We start from the raw sequence: 5,000 nt of genomic DNA, 5'->3' as shown, positions 1-5,000 counted from the left end.
TGCTCCGCCAGGTGGGCCGCCGGGGCGTCCCGAAGTCACGTTCCCTGCAGAAACTGCTATATCGATAACACACAACTGTAGCATAAGCCAACGTCTCACAAGTGTAGTCGGTGTTTTGGGTTTTATTTGTTTTTATTCCGTTGAGCAAGGCTGCGGGAGAACCGGGCGGGGGTCCCCCCGGTGGCCGTGAGGTGACGCCACGCTGTCGCCCAATTGCTGTTGGGGCGGACGTGACCTTGCAGTCATTAAAATGAGCTACGTTAAATCTCCTGAATGAAATCTGCCACGTCGTGCGTGGGGGGGAATCACGCTATTCCCCCCCCCACCCCCCGCCCCCCAAAACAAGGGGCCTTGACTAACCAGAAGAGGCGCTTAGTGCAGCGACCAGGACACAAACCCACATCCGGCTTCCCACCTGCAGACACGTACAATCGTGTCTGTAGGGACACCTGACCGAGACGGAGGTAACACGGGCATTCGAACCTGCGAGCCCCGTGTTGGTACACAACGGAATAGACCGCCACGCCACCCGGATGCCCTTTCCACGCTTTTTAGATGCAAAGTGCCTCATGAACCCGGCTTCTAACTCACCCACCCACCCACCAGCTGGCATTTATTCTCGCGTCTAGTTGTAGCGTTTGGGTATAATTGGGGTGGTGGGTGGTGGGTCTGGGGTTGCAACCACTCCAGAAATGTTTGTGAGTGAGTCCAAAGGAGGTGAATCAAGTGCAACTGGACTCGGCATGTATCCGTGAAGACGTTTCGCCTCTCATCCAAGAGGCTTCCCCAGTTCGTGCCTTTCTGACTAGACCAAGCTAGTCTGACTGGCTGCTGATGAGACTCAGCATTTATCCTCTAGGAGTCGTTGTCAGAGCTATTGATATGCGTGGCTCTTTGTGATACCAAGTCCAGCTGCACTTGATTCAACTCCTCTGGATAACCATGACCTGGATGAATGAGAACATTCCCAGACTTGTGAGGGAGTGAACCTAAAAACATGAGCCGCCTGTGACGCGCCGAAGAGTTTTTTTTTTTAACATCAACAACACAACCCCTTACTGGTAAGGAAATTTACCAACTCTATTATTTTCTGCATCCCCCACCACTACTCTCTCTTAGACACTCCCCCCCCCTTATCCCATCACTTGGTATCGCCCATGCGGTTTCACTCCAGGTAGGACATCACAGAAACTCTGTCGGCAGACACCCAAGTGACACGCGCAGAAGCATCTATTTCGCAATGTCACGGCGAAGCCTCCGTGAATAATACACAACATTTGCAACACAACTGGGGGGGGGGGGGAAAGAAAAAGTGCCGTCAACACGAGTCTAACTTCCGGTTACAAACTAAAGGCAAGCGACGCTGCGTCGTTCGGACCAAACAGCTGTACGTCGCATCTGTGGCACCGGGTGTCCTCGGTGAATATTACAGAACTGAAACTTCAGTTCTTCATCGTCCCTCAAGGGGAAACAGCAACCGATGACGTGTGTTTGAAACGGAGAGAGGGGGGGGGGGCAAAAAAATCAATGTGTTATTTGTCTCTCACACGCACGGGCGCACGCGCACGCCCTCGGCGCTTACGCGAACGAAAGAACGAGAAATGCCTCTCGCGCAGGAACAGGTCGTGCAGGTATTGTCGGTCGACGCGTCGCTGCTGCTCGAGCTGTGACGCGAGCGGCTTGAGCACGCTTCTCCGCACTGCCCCCGCGCGCGGCGCGCTCGCGCTCGCGGCGCGCCTGGCCCCGCCCACCCCTCCGCTTTAAACTCTCCGCTGCCTTCGCCAATAAGGCGCTTTTTGTCCCGGGGTCAGCGAGCGCACGGTGCACCGCCGGACACTCGAGCGCATTCCTTGACGTGGAGGTTTCAAGCTCTCTCTCTCCCTCTCTCTCTCTCCCTCTCTCCCTCTCTCTGTCTCTCCCTCCCTCCGTCTGTGTAGGACCCGAGGATTTGATGACCGGGGAGCGGGTCCAACTTTTTAAACCACTTTTCGGTGGAAACTTCGCGGACCGGGCGCAGACGGCAAAAGGACTCGGCGTCGTTTCTGTGCAGCCGCAGTGTGGATAAGAGTTTTTTTTGGGGGGGTGGGGAGGAGAGGAGGAGGAGGGGAGGGGGACTCAACGTGGGTCCGAGCGCAAAACGTCCCCCCGTCCGACGACAACGGTAAGAAGACCCTATTTTGATCACCACATAAAACGCAGGTTGTTTCGGGGTGTGTGTGTGTGGGGGGGGGGAGGAGGAGGAGGAGGGGGGGGGCAAACTCTGCATTGTTTTGCGGCCATCGGCTTCCTCAAATCGCTCGGTGCGGTGTCGCACGGAGCGCGCAAAGCCGGACGGTGTGTTGACACGAGTTTTTTTTTTGGTGGGGTGGGGTGAGGGGTGGGGGGGGGGACGTCTTGGCAGCTCGCGCCACCGAATTAAAAAAAAAACAACTAATTAGCTTCAACGCCAGATCGAAAACAATGACGTCAGCGGATCCAACCTGAGTTCTCCTGCAGGACTCGTGTTTTGTTTTTACTGACGGGTCTCCTCGATACTGCGCCCCCCCCCCCCGCATGACCTGGCTGCGGGTTAAACAGGCAGGTCCTACCCCAGACGGTCTCCGGGGGGTAGCCAGGGACACTTCGCGTTTCTTGCGAAGAGACCCAAAAACAGTCTCTGACTAACTCGTACTCTCGAACCGCCGGCGAAAACAAAACCAGGCACCATTAACAAAACCAACCCCGCGAGCGCGTGTGCGTGGGGGCAAATGGAAACGGTCGAGCCCTAATGGGGGGTGGGTGCAGGCTGCGCGAGCTACTAATGTGTCGGACCGCAAGACGCCGTGCGTGCGCGCGCGGGGGGGGGCGTCTGGACCGCAAGCGGCCCGCCGCGCTCACGCACGCACGGGCGGGTCGGTCGGTCGGTCGGTGGGACCCCAGCAGCCGAGCCACACCGGGACCAGGACGGTGTCGCCGGGGCGCGGAGAACCGGTCTCGCTGATGTGTGTGTGTCCGTTCACGTGGAGCCAAACCCTCCCGAAACAACAACAACAAGGAGATTGGTTGCGATAAGATTCCTGCAGGCGAAAGTCACGTGCTGGTGACGTTTGCACACAACGGACCGAGTTTCACGCGCATTTAACCGATTAAAATCGAATATCGCGATTATCGGCCCCGTGACGCCCTGTCCGGGGGGTGTCTCCCTCGCCTGCCGCGCGGTGGCTGCTGGGATAGGCTCCAGCATCCCCGCCACCCCGAGAGCAGGACACGTGGTTGGGATACCGGAGGGATGGAGGGATGGATGGAGGGATGGAGGGATGGATGGAGGGATGGAGGGATGGCGATTATAACAGCGCACTAAGGCACCCAGCCACAGCAGCGTTTGTGGTTACTGCTTCTAAAAGCTCTCTGACCCCGTCCCGCACGCGCGTGTGGCCGACTTCCCTTCCACGTGCACTTGCGCGAGGGAAAATCCGGAGGTCTCGGAGGGGCACGTAAGGTGTAATGAGGAGGGGGGGCGCCCGGTTTCACAAATTAAGCCCTGCGTTGATGAACGCCTTGCTAAAACGTGTCTCGTTGGAGACGCCACAACGAGGAACCGGACCACCTCGGCTGTGTGTTGAGACCCATCCATCCACCCATCCATCCACCCATCCATACATCCACCCATCCATCCACCCATGGGCGAAAATCTGATATCAACTGTGGAGGGGGACCCCAAAAGTAGTGCCAGGGGCGAAATATTGAGGGGGGGGGGTATATCATATTTTTCACAAGATGAGGGGGGGGGGTCATGTCCCCCCACCCCGCCCCCCCACCCCCGGGGATTTCCGCCTATGCATCCACCCAGGTGGAGCTCCTGGGACAGCATTCACGTCCGGTCCACTGACCAAGACCGTGGGTACACTAACACCACCCCCGCACGCTTACTGCAAAAAGCTGCAGCAACAGGCATCCACCCTCCTCCGCCCTCCACCCTCCTCCGCCCACGCATCCACGCGGGTGTTGCGGCAGGTAGACGAGCCGTTGCACGGCCTCGATGGTCCGGTTCACCCGCTAACCGTGTGTGTGTGTGTGTGTGTGTGTGTGTGTACACGGAAGAAGCGGAGACTCCGGCCTCTGCGACCGTGACCTGCGGTGAATCAAACCCGCCCGGCGAGAGCCCGTCCGGGCCCGCCGCGTGTTTACGCAGCCGGTGGACTGTTTCACAACGGGGGTTGGTTCGTTTCGCCACACGCCGCTACACGGGCCCGGGCGTTGACTGAATATCAAATGGGCGAATCCCGAAAGTGACACGGCGGAGGGCCCCCGTCACGTAATGTGACGGGGGCCGCAGATTTCTGCCGTGAAACCGGCGTGCAAATGGGACTCAGTTCCCCCCCCCCCTCCCCCCCCGCTTTTTTTTTTTTTTTTAAGAGACATTTGTGTCCTTTTATTAAGAGCGCTCCAACTTTCAGACGGCGTCTCTCGCCAGCCAACAGACACAGAAAATCTCTTAATCTTCCCCCCCGGGGCCCGAACAGTAAACTACTAATAGGGCCGATATTAACCCCCGCTGCCCCGCCGGGCCCGGTCCCTGTTTGCACACCATGTGTTTCCACGCAGGCTGTCATTATGTTGTAAAGGAAGCCACCGTGGCGGCGTAATGGTTGTAATTAGTTTATGTTAAGACGGCGAGGCGAGGCGGAGACTAATCACCCCTCTTTTAATAAGGGTGCTGTCAGGGTGGGGGGGGTGTGTGCCGGGTTGTCGCAGTGGAGCCGCCGTCGGCCCAGGCCGGCCCGGGGTCGGCCGGCCTGGAGTCGGCCGGCCCGGAGTCGGCCCTGTCCGGCCCGGGGTCGGCCCTGGCCGGCCCGGACTCGGCCCTGAGGACTAAAGGGTTGCATCTTCCAAATAAAATCCTCCATTTTCAATCGGTGAGGGGCCTGCAGGGCTGCAGGACTTCGGGGTTGCTCGAGCACATACCACGTCGATAGGTGTGAGCGCGTCAGGGATTATTTTGAGACCCCTTTGTCCGGCGG

At 58.4% G+C, this 5,000-nt stretch overlaps 1 protein-coding gene across 1 annotated transcript in view; it reads left to right on the top strand.

The window, feature by feature from the left end:
* Positions 1-2,128: 2,128 nt before the first annotated feature.
* Positions 2,129-5,000, top strand: part of vasnb (vasorin b) — a 36,423-nt gene continuing 33,551 nt past the window's right edge. The window contains exon 1 of the mRNA XM_056288779.1: positions 2,129-2,161. The gene's annotated coding sequence lies outside the window, so the exon portion shown is untranslated. The remainder of the gene's footprint in view (positions 2,162-5,000) is intronic.

The sequence above is a fragment of the Lampris incognitus genome, chromosome 10 (assembly GCF_029633865.1).
Source record: "Lampris incognitus isolate fLamInc1 chromosome 10, fLamInc1.hap2, whole genome shotgun sequence".
In the NCBI taxonomy this organism is placed as follows: Eukaryota; Metazoa; Chordata; class Actinopteri; order Lampriformes; family Lampridae; genus Lampris; species Lampris incognitus.
The sequence above is the reverse complement of the archived record's forward strand: the minus strand, read 5'-3'. Positions and strand labels throughout refer to the sequence as shown.